Here is a 12415-nt window from a genome sequence, read left to right as displayed (position 1 = left end):
TTCTGACTGACTAACTCTTTTTTATTTATTTATTTATTTATTTATTTATTTTTTTATTATTATTAAATTTATTTATTTAACTTTTAACATTCATTTTCACAAAATTTTGGGTTACAAATTTTCTCCCCTTTTATCCCCTCCCCCCCCAAACACCAAGCATTCTAATTGCCCCTATGACCAATTTGCTCTCTCTTCTATCATCCCTCACTGCCCTTGTCTCCATCTTCTCTTTTGTCCTGTAGGGGCAGATAGCTTTCTATACCCCTTTACCTGTTTTTCTTATTTCCTGGTGGCAAGAACATTACTCGACAGTTGATCCTAACACTTTGAGTTCCAACTTCTCTTCCTCCCTCCCTCCCCACCCCTTCCCTTTGGAAGGCAAGCAATTCAATATAGGCCATATCTGTGTAGTTTTGCAAATGACTGCCATAATAGTTGTGTTGTATAGGACTAACTATATTTCCCTCCATCCTATCCTGTCCCCCATTACTTCTATTCTCTTTTGATCCTATCCCTCCCCATGAGTGTCGACCTCGAATTGCACTCTCCTCCTCATGCCCTCCCTTCTATCATCCCCCCCACCCTGCTTGTCCCCTTATCCCCCACTTTCCTGTATTGTGAGATAGGTTTTCCTACCAAAATGAGTGTGCACTTTATTCTTTTCTTTAGTGGAATGTGATGAGAGTAGACTTCATGTTTTTCTCTCACCTCCCCTCTTTATCCCTCCACTAATGAGTCTTTTGATTGCCTCTTTTATGAGAGATAACCTGCCCCATTCAATTTCTCCCTTTCTCCTCCCAATATATTTCTCTCTCACTGCTTGATTTCATCTTGTTTTAAAGATATGATCCCATCCTATTCAATTCACTCTGTACACTCTGTCTCTATGTATGTGAGCGTGTGTGCATGTGTAATCCCACCCAGTACCCAGATACTGAAATGTTTCAAGAGTTACAAATATTGTCTTTCCATGTAGGAATGTAAACAGTTCAGCTTTAGTAAGTCCCTTATGACTTCACTTTGCTGTTCACCTTTTCATGGTTCTCTTCATTCTTGTGTTTGAAAGTCAAATTTTCTTTTCAGCTCTGGTCTTTTCATCAAGAATACTTGAAAATCCTCTATTTCATTGAAAGACCATTTTTTCCCCTGAAGTATTATAGTCAGTTTTGCTGGGTAGGTGATTCTTGGTTTTAGTCCTAGTTCCTTTGACTTCTGGAATATACTGTTCCATGCCCTTCGATCCCTTAATGTAGAGGCTGCTAGATCTTGTGTTATCCTGATTGTATTTCCACAATACTTGAATTGTTTCTTTCTAGCTGCCTGCAGTATTTTCTCCTTGACCTGGGAACTCTGGAATTTGGCCACAATGTTCCTAGGAGTTTCTCTTTTTGGATCTCTTTCAGGCGGTGTTCTGTGGATTCCTTGAATATTTATTTTGCCCTCTGGTTCTAGAATCTCAGGGCAGTTTTCCTTGATAATTTCATGAAAGATGATGTCTAGGCTCTTCTTTTGATCATGGCTTTCAGGTAGTCCCATAATTTTTAAATTGTCTCTCCTGGATCTATTTTCCAGGTCTGTTGTTTTTCCAATGAGATATTTCACATTATCTTCCATTTTTCCATTCTTCTCTCTTTGTTCTGTGATTTCTTGGTTTTGCATAAAGTCATTAGCCTCCATCTGTGCCATTCTAATTTTGAAAGAACTATTTTCTTCAGTGAGCTTTTGAATCTCCTTTTCCATTTGGCTAATTCTGCTTTTGAAAGCATTCTTCTCCTCATTGGCTTTTTGAACCTCTTTTGCCAATTGAGTTAGGCTAGTTTTCAAGGTGTTAATTTCTTCAACATTTTTTTGGGTCTCCCTTAGCAGGGAGCTGATCTGCTGTTCATGCTTTGACTTCATGTCTCTCATTTCTCTTCCCAGCTTTTCCTCCACCTCTCTAACTTGATTTTCAAAATTCTTTTTGAGCTCTTCCATGGCCTGAGCCCACTGGGTGGGCTGGGACACAGAAGCCTTGATTTCTGTGTCTTTGCCTGATGGTAAGCATTGTTCTTCCTCATCAGAAAGGAAGGGAGGAAATGCCTGTTCGCCAAGAAAGTAACCTTCTATAGTCTTATTTCTTTTCCCTTTTCTGGGCATTTTCCCAGCCAGTGACTTGACCTCTGAATATTTTCCTCACACCCACCTCACCTCCTGATCCTCCCAGCCAGTGTTTGTGGTCTGAGATTCAAATGCTGCTTCCAGCCTCAGGGCTTTTGGCGGGGGCAGGGCTGCTATTCAGTATGAGATTATGATCTGGTGCTGAGATCGGGGCAGGGCCACCTCTCAGGCTCAGTTCCCTCAGGGGGTTTATGCACAGACCTTCCGCAATGGATTCAGGCTCCCGCCCGCTTGGGGAGCCCCTGTCTGCAGCCACCTCTCAGCTTCTACCTCCCGGGGGGGGGGGGCTGTATTATGGGGGCACCCCACTCCCCTCTCGACCCGCCAAAGAGACTCTCTCACCCACCCCTGTCACCTGTGGGTGGAGGGACCCGCGTGGCCGCTGGAGATCCTGTCTGTGAAGCCTGCTCGGATCTTTTCCTCTCGGTGCCGCGGCCGCGGCAGGGCTGCACTCAGCTCCCAGTCCCGGCGCCCAGTCCGCAGCGCGAAGGACCCCCCGCGAGAGGTTTGCAGGTCTCTCTGGAACAGAAATCTCCCTCGCTCCAATGTTCCGTGGCCTCTGGGTGCGGAATTCGCCGTGAGTTACTTCCCTGTAGCCATTCTATGGGTTGTGGGTTCAGAGCTATGTGTATGTGCGTCTTTCTACTCCGCCATCTTGGCTCCACCCCCTGACTAACTCTTAAATTTATTATTCTGTTTCCAGTGTTCTATGAACACTCACAACTCTGATATAATGTATTCTCAGTTCTTTCTAAGTTCTAACAATGAAAGTTCTCATTTTAATTCCAACCCTGAAATTCTATAATTTTGTGATTCTTCCTTACTTTCTATAGTGGTGAACATCTTTAGCCAATTGTGGTTAGTATACCTGTCTATCTAATACATTTTATATTAAACGTATATTATTATATATTATATATTACATGTCTAATACATAGTATAAACATATAAGAAATACAGTATAAAATAAAATATATCAGTGTAATATTATTTATATGTTATATATTTAATTTTATATATCTAATGTATATTCCAATATAAATATGCATATTTATATATATTTTAAAATGTTAGGTTTTTCTCACCTTTTTGATAGGATGGCACTCAGTGGGAAGACTCAGCTTAGTGCTCCCATCTTTGCAATCCACAACTTGCCTGTGAGCCCTTGTTCACTTCTGATCATGTAGAGAACTCTGAGTCTATCCTGTGGTCCTCCTCTTCTTTGGATGCTCATCTTGACTTCCATACTGTCTCATGTTCTTGGGTTCCAAAGGACCGTCAGAATCAACAAGCTAGGATTTCTGAAAATAAGGATATCATCCAGTTTATATTGGTTATGTTTTCTAAGGGTGGCCGGTGTTGATTCATTTCTGTCCCAGAGGGAGAATCCATTTGTCACAGTCTTCTCATACGTGATCTTTGTTACAAATCTCGAATGTTCATCTTAGACATGCTTTGAAAGATGTCTTCTTGTATTCTTTCAAGGCTGCTTGTGATCTCTGTCCAGAGACCTGAAATTTTTTAAAAATTTATTTGTTTATTTTTACTTTTCAACATTCATTTCCACAAGATTTTGGGTTGCAAATCTTCTTCCTATCTCTCCCCTCACCCCACCCTAAGACACTGTGCATTCCGAATGCCCCTTCTCCCGATCTGCCCTCTCTTCTACCACAACCCTCCCTTCCATTATCCCCATCTTCTCTCTTTCGTTGTGGGGCAAGATTGATTTCTATACCCCATTACCTGTACTTCTTATTTCCCAGTTGCATGCGACAACAATTCTCAACCTTCGTTCCTAAAACTTCTCTCCCGTCCTCCCTTCCCACCCATCCCCAATGAGAAGGCAGGCAATTCAGTATAGGCTTTATATGGGTAGTTATGCAAAAAACTTTCATAGTACTCATGTTGTGAAAGATTAACTCTTTTTCCCTCCATCCTATCCTGCGCCTCCCAATTATTCTATTCTGTCTTTTGACCTTGTCACTCCCCTCAAAATATTTACTTCTAATTACTCCCTCCTCCCATTTGCCCTCCTTTCTATCACCCCCCTACTCCCCACTTATCTCCTTGTCCTCTACTTTCTTGTAGTGTAAGATAGATTTTCATACCAAATTGAGTGTCTATGTTATTGGCTCCTTAAGGCAAATGTGATGTGAGTAAACTTCACTTTTTCCCCTTCACCTCCCCCCTTTTCCCCTCCATTGAAAAAGCTTTTTCTTACCTCTTTTATGAGAGATAATTTGTCCCATTCCATTTCTCCATTTCTTTTTCCAATATATTCCTGTCTCATCCCTTAATTTTATTTTTTTAGATATTTTCCCTTCTTGTCCAACTCACCTGTGCCCACTGTCTATATGTATATAATCCCTTCAACTACCCCAATACCAAGAAAATTTTCAAGAGTTATAAATATTATCTTTCCATGTCGGAATGTAAACAGTTCATCTATAGTAAGTCCCTTATGATTTCTCTTTCTTGTTTTCCTTTTTATGCTTCTCTTGATTCTTGTGTTTGAAAGTCAAATTTTCTATTCAGCTTTGGTCTTTTCTTCAATAATTCTTGAAAGTTCTCTATTTCATTGTGTGACCATTTTTTCTCCTGAAGTATTATGCTCAGTTTTGCTGGGTAGGTGATTCTTGGTTTTAATCCTAGTTTCTTTGACTTCTGAAATATCATATTCAAAGTCCTTCATTACTTTACTGGAGAAGGTGCTAGATCTTGTGTTATCCTGTTTGTATTTCCACTATACTGGAATTGTTTCTTTCTAACTGCTTGCAATATTTTCTCCTTGAAATGGGAATTTTGAAATACTGCTGCAATATTCCTTGGAGTTTTTCTTTTCGGATCTCTTACTTTTAGTATTTATCTTTTCTCTGGTTCTTAAACATCAGGGAAGTTTTCCTTAATACTTTCATGAAAGATGATGTCTATGTTCTTTGTTTCATCATGGCTTTCAGGTAGTCCCATAATTTTTAAATTGTCTCTCCTGGATCTTTTTTCCAGGTCCATTGTTTTTCCAATGAGATATTTCACTTTGTCTTCCATTTTTTAATTCTTTTGCTTTTGTTTTGCAATTTCTTGGTTTCTCATAAAGTCTTTAGCTTTCTTCTGCTCCGTTCTAATTTTTAAAGAAAAAATTTCCTTAGTGAGCTTTTGAACTTTTGTTTCCATTAGCCTAATTCTACTTTCTAATGCATTTTCCTCCTCATTGGCTTTTTGAACCTCTTTTGCCAATTTAATTAGCTTATTTTTATTTTTTAATTAATTAATTTTTTTAACTTTTAACATTCATTTTCACAAAATTTTGGGTTCCAAATTTTCTCCCCATTTGTCCCCTCCCCCACCCCTAAACACCAAGCATTCTGATTGCCCCTATCACCAACCTGCCCTCTCTTCTATCATCCCTCCCTTCCCTTGTCCCCATCTTCTCTTTTGTCCTGTAGGTCCAGATAACTTTCTATACGCCTTTACCTGTGTTTCTTATTTCCTAGTAGCAAGAACAATACTCAACAGTTGTTCCTAAAACTTTGACTTCCAACTTCTCTTCATCCCTCCCTCACCATCCATTCCCTTTGGTAAGGCAAGCAATTCAATATAGGCCATATCTGTGTAGTTTTGAAAATGATTTCCATAATAGTCGTGTTGTGTAAGACTAACTATATTTCCCTCCATCCTATCCTGCCCCCCATTGCTTCTATTCTCTCTTTTGATCCTGTCACTCCCCAAGAGTGTTGACTTCAAATTGCTCCGTCCTCCCATTGCCCTCCCTTCCATCATGCCCCCACCCTACTTATCCCCTTCTCCCCCACTTTCCTGTATTATAGGATAGGTTTTCATACCAAAATCAGTGTGCATTTTATTCCTTCCTTTAGTTGAATGTGATGAGAGTAAGCTTCATGTTTTTCTTTCACCTCCCCTCTTTTTCCCTCCACTGTAAAGTCTTTTGCTTGCTTCTTTTATGAGAGATAATTTGCCCCATTCCATTTATCCCTTTCTCTTCCCAATATATTTCTCTCTCACCCCTTAATTTCATTATTTAAAGATATGATCCCATCCTATTCAATTCACTCTGTGCTCTGTGTGTGTGTGTGTGTGTGTGTGTGATCATACCAACTACCCAGATACTGAAAAGTGTCAAGAGTTACAAATATTGTCTTTCCGTGTAGGAATGTAAACACTTCAACTTTAGTAAGTCCCTTATGACTTCTCTTTGCTGTTTACCTTTTCATGCTCCTCTTCATTCTTGTGTTTGAAAGTCAAATTTTCTTTTCAGCTTTGGTCTTTTCATCAAGAATTCTTGAAAGTCCTCTATTTCATTGAAATACCGTTTTTTTCTCCTGAAGTATTATACTCAGTTTTGCTGGGTAGGTGATTCTTGGTTTTAGTCCTAGTTCCTTTGACTTCTGGAATATCCTATTCCATGCCCTTTGATCCCTTAATGTAGAAGCTGCTAGATTTTGGGTTATCCTGATTTTTCCCCCCACAATACTTGAATTGTTTCTTTCTAGCTGCTTGCAATATTTTCTCCTTGACCAGGGAACTCTGGAATTTGGCCACAATGTTCCTAGGAGTTTCTCTTTTTGGATCTCTTTCAGGAGGTGATCGGTGGATTCTTTCAATATTTATTTTGCCCCCTGGTTCTAGAATCTCAGAGCAGTTTTCCTTGATAATTTCATGAAAGATGATGTCTATGCTCTTTTTTTGATCACAGCTTTTAGGTAGACCCATAATTTTTAAATTGTCTCTCCTGGATCTTTTTTTCCAGGTCAATTGTTTTTCCAATGAGGTATTTCACATTGTCTTCCATTTTTTAATTGTTTTGCTTTTGTTTTGCAATTTCTTGGTTTCTCATAAAGTCATTAGCTTCCTTCTGCTCCATTCTAATTTTTAAAGAAAAAATTTCCTTAGTGAGCTTTTGAACTTTTGTTTCCATTAGCCTAATTCTACTTTCTAATGCATTTTTCTCCTCATCGGCTTTTTGATCCTCTTTTGCCAATTGAGGTAGCCTATTTCTCAGGGTGTTATTTTCTTCAGCATTTTTTTGGGTCTCTTTTAGCAAAGTGTTGACATGTTTTTCTTGCATCTCTCTCATTTCCCTTCCCAGTTTTTCCTCCACCTCTCTAACTTGATTTTCAAAATCCTTTTTGAGCTCTTCCATGGACTGAGCTCATTGAATATTTATTTTGGATGTTTGGGATACAGAAGCCTTGACTTCTATGTCTTTCCCTGATGATGAGCATTGTTCTTCCTCATCCGAAGGGATGGGAGGAGATATCTGTTCACCAAGAAAGTAACCTTCTATGGTCTTATATTTTTCCCCTTTTTGGGCATTTTCCCAACCAATTACTTGACTTTTGGGTCCTTTGTCAAGAATAGGGTATCCTCTGGGAATCTGTGAGATCTCAGTTCCTCCAAGGTGGCATGATCAAGTGTGTACTGGTCTGCATGCAGAGAGGGATTTTTATGTCCAAAATCTTAGCAATTACCTTTCCACAGCCACCTACACTCTAGTTCTGGCAAGTCAGAACTGGGGGCTGATTTTCAGATAAACTGGATGGGCAGGGCTGCCATTCAGTGTGAGACAAAGACCCGCTCAGCCCAGTCCTCCACCCACAGCTGAGGCAAGACTTAGCTCTTCAGTGCCACCAGGAGTTTTTATGCTCCAACAACGAGCAGTGTGTAACGGCTGCTGTGCACCCTCTGTGGCTGCTGCCTGCTGCTGAAACTATGGAAAGGCCCTTCTCCCTTCCTGACCAGCTGATAAAACCCCTTCACTGACCTTTGGTGCCTGTGGGTTGAGAGATCTGAGGCCCCTCTGCTGCGACTGGAGATTCCGCCCCCGAGGTGTCCTCCTCTCAGAGTCTCGTCACACCACGCCACGTGGCCAAGGCTGGGCTGTTCTCCAGGCTTGGCTCCACGTCTGGTACAACTGATGTTTCTGTGAGCCTTTCAGGTCACCGTGGGCTGGAAATCTCCTCCAGTCTGTTGTTCTCCACTTCTCCTGCTCCAGAATTTGTTGAGAGTCCCTCTCTACAGGTATTCTGTGGGCTGTGTGGGGAGACCCTATGTGAGTGTGTCTTCCTAGTCCTCTGTCTTGTCTCTGCCCTCCGAATTGCTTATTTTTAAAGGTGTTATTTTTTTCAGCAGTTTTTGGGTATCCTTTAGCAAGTTGTTGAGTGGCTTTTCATGATTTTCTTGCATCTCTCCCATTTCTCTTCCCAATTTTTCCTCTACCTCTCTTAATTGATTTTCAAAATTCTTTTTGAGCTCTTCCATGGCCTGAGACCATTGCATATTTATTTTGGAGGTTTTGGATCCAGAATCTTTGACTTTGATGTATTCATGTAATGGGACGCTTTGTTCTTCCTCATCCTAAATGATGGAGAAAAATACCTATTCAACAAGAATGTAACCGTGTATATTTTTATTTTTTCCCCCTTTTTGGTCCATTTCCCCACCAGTTCCTTGACTTTTGAGTCCTTTTTCAAGTGGAGGATATATTCTAAAGACCTGTAAGTTCTCAGTTCCTCCAAGGTGGCACAATCAAGGGAGATGAATTTACTGCTCTCCTGGTCTGCACTGTGGTCTGGGAGCAAACACAAGCTTTTCTGCCCAGGATATGCAAGTAGGGTTCCTTCTCCACAACTGCCTCCAACTCCACCACACCAGTGTTCTTCTTCACTCCAGGGCTGCCACTTAGAGCTGAGATTCAGATCAGCCCCTTGATTCCCCCAGGATTTTTGGTTTGGGGGCTCCAAAAATGGATACTGCAGATGCCTGGGGCCAGGGTTAGTGCAGGACCCTGCTCCCTTCTCACACAGGTGAAAGAAATTTCTCACTGACCGTTGAAGCTGTCTCCAGTGTTTATGGTTTGAGGAATTTGGGAACTGCATGTGCTACCCGGGATTTCACTCCCTGAAGCCTGTTCCAGTACTGTCTGAGCCACGTTGTGTTGGCTGTGCTGTGCGGGTTGTGCTGTGTGGGCTGCGCTCCACTCTGTGCTCCCAATGATAGATCTTTCCTGTTGACTTTCCAGTTTACCTGGGACTGGAAGTCTCTTTCACTCTGTCGTTTTGTGGCATCTGATGATCTAGAATTTGTTTAGAGTCATTTTTACAGGTATTTTGTGGGCTTTGGGGGAGAGGTACAACAGGTCTGTCCTGCATTGCCATCTTGGCACCCAGAGACCTGAAATTTAAGGACCAGGGAATATTATTAACCTAGAGATATCCTTTTCAGTCACTGGCTCATTTTTAATTCTCACAGTCTGGCTTTGGTGGTAAGGTGTATTGTGGAAGCTTAGAGGTACATTTTTGCATCCCTTAAAAAAGGGAACCAGAGAAAGAAACTATATGCACAGAAAATTGAGAAGGGAAGGAAAATAAAGCAAGAATGGGAGTGCTATCACCTCACTCCATTTTCCTCTTCTCACTCCTCATCTCCTTTATGCCCTCAGTTTTGGAAAACTTTGACGATCTTGATCTTCTGACCCTCAGAGCACTATAAACAATTACCTCTAATACAATGTGCACTCCTTGGAAGCAGTGTTTTAAAATAAATTTCTGATCTTAACTCCTGACAGCATGTCCTCATATATAATAGGAACTTAATAATTTTTTAAAAGTTTCATTATATTGAATCAGCTACCACTCTTCCAATGACCCTGTAGTTTTATCTTTTCAAAGGCTGAAAAGTATCAAACTAATATATATTTTTTGTTTATATAAGCATATATGGCATATATGTACATATCACACACACATATATCCACATATCCACACATATCTACATGTATCAGTTTAAATCACATTTGTAGCCCTGATCAGCCTAAGAGCATGGGTAAGTTGGTATATGTGTGTATGAATGTGTTAAAGTAAAATATCTTTTTTGTTGACTGTCAGATATAAAACCATTTATGTATAAGATGTGGAATCATAATGAAGAAGGAATCTCTTATAACTCCATCTTCTCATCTGCTGTCATTCTTTCCATCTTCCCATTCATTCCATCTTCCTCCTCCTTTTCCTGTGGAGATTCTACTGGAAGCACTAAAGGTCTTCCTCTACTGCTTCACAAAGATCTTGATTGTAACAGGCAGTTTCTTGGCTATCCATCCTCATTCCTTCAGAAAAGGTCTGCCTTCTATCGACAACTCTTACTTCTTTTTAATTCATTTCATTTTTTTTTGTCGTTCGATATGTCAAATGCTTTTGTAATCCAACTCTTTTTTCATCAAACTCCTACCCAGTTTTTCCTCCCTCCAATTTTTGTTTAGAGAATAAAGAAAAAATGCTATTTAAAATGAGATAGGAAAGGTAAAAAGGTTGTACACAATTATGAGATCATCAATTTCTATTGTTTGCTCACACTGAAGTTCAATACAGAATTTAAATGTACTGTTTTTGACATATGGATTGGGATGAATCACTCTATTATACATATATTTATAGCATAGATGAAGCAAATTTTAATAATCAAATTACTTCATGGGATCAATGACTCCTACTAATTTGTACCTATGTTCAAAATTTAGTTATTGTCTTGCTCATTTCTACTTCCTTTTTTGAAAACTTTTTCTGGACAGCTAAGCTGAATTTGCAGCTTTTATTTTGGCACAATGTCATCTTGGTTTCCAAAAGGTTTGAACCAATCCAGAGCTCTGGCAACAGTGAAATAATGTGACTGATTTCTTTTTTAATGACAACCAACCCAGAGTTAAGTTTGATCCTTTCTGTTACCTTTGGCAACTTGACTTCTGCCAAGGGAGAATTTCAAGTTTATTTTCATTAACATTTTCCTGATCTTTGGAGAATTGGAAGATTTTTCTTTTGTCGTAACGGACGATCAGATTTGCTTCTAGTTCAAGAATGGCACATTCATATTCTTGGATCACTTGTTAAGTGGAGATCAAGGTTCTTACTCTCATTCAGGTGGGTGCTGAGGCCAGCTCTCAATCTCTGAAGAGCTCATTATTACATTTTCAGTGTGAGCATTTCTACCTCAGAAATCGCTGAACACTACAAATGTTACAAAATTTATTTATTGTTTTGTTGCATGTATAGACTTAAGAAAGTGATTGAGAAAAAGTTAAAAATACAGGTTAAACTTGAAAGTGCACGAGACATTTTTGACTGTCAGACATTTGCTAGTACAGCCCTACTTAATTTAATGATGTCAGTTCTTTAGTTTGAGTATCTTCCTTCTGTCGATTCGAAGAGTTTTTGTTTTTCAAATGCTCGGTAGTATTGACTTGTAAGTCCATGTGGTTCTGATCCATAAATCAGAAAAAGTTAATTTAGAGAGAGAGAGAGAGACAGACAAACAGATAGTTATAAGATCAAAAAAAATTAAGTAAAATATTAGAAAATAACACTGCAACATATTTAGAAAATAAACTTTATGGTCAAGTGGAATGTACGCCAGGATTTTGGGGGCAGGTCACTATTAGAAAAGTAATTTGAAATAATTCAAGGCTTTCTCAATATTTTCCATATAGGCTTCTGCCTTCTGATCACAATTCATATTTTGGTTACTTTTAAAAATTTAAATTATGGTTAAAAACAGTTGTATTTCAAGCTTTTCTTTTTTCCTCTAAATTCTTTTTGTGACCTAAAGTTTGATCAATTTTGTTAAACATTCCCTGCGGTGTTTGAGTAGAAACTGTGTTACCTCATATTCTACATTGCACACAAGGAAAAACTGTCTCTAGAATCAGAGAAGCTGAGTTTGAACCCTACCTGAGATGCTTTCCACCGGGGTGACATTAGGTAAGTCACTTAACACAGTCTCTGTAGGTCTTAGTTTCCTCAACAATAAAATCAGAAAGTTGTATTGGATGATCTCTGTGGTCGCTTCCTGCACTAGATTTACGATCCCATGATGCAGACTGTTATTCTTCTATTGTACAGTGGTTAGAGCACCAAACCTGGCGTTAGGAAGATCTAAATTTAAATCTGGTCTCATGCCACATGTGGTACTGGTCAAGTCACTTTGCCTTGTTTGCCGCAGTTTTGTCCTGTGTAAAATGAGCGCCTGAAATGGCAAAACCCCAAATGGGGTCATGAAGTGTGAGACATGACTGAAATGACTGAACACTAACAAATCTATTCACGACTCTAACCTCTCATTTTCCTTTCTCTTTGGCACATCATCTTTCTTTAGTAGTGTTAAACTAATGTCACACTAATCATCATTTTGTCTTTCAACGTTTTTGCAATTCAGGTAACTTTTCAATTTTAGTTGCCATGTCATTGGGTGT

Source organism: Notamacropus eugenii, chromosome 6 (assembly GCF_028372415.1).
Source record: "Notamacropus eugenii isolate mMacEug1 chromosome 6, mMacEug1.pri_v2, whole genome shotgun sequence".
Taxonomy (NCBI): Eukaryota; Metazoa; Chordata; class Mammalia; order Diprotodontia; family Macropodidae; genus Notamacropus; species Notamacropus eugenii.
Note: the sequence above shows the minus strand (reverse complement) of the source record.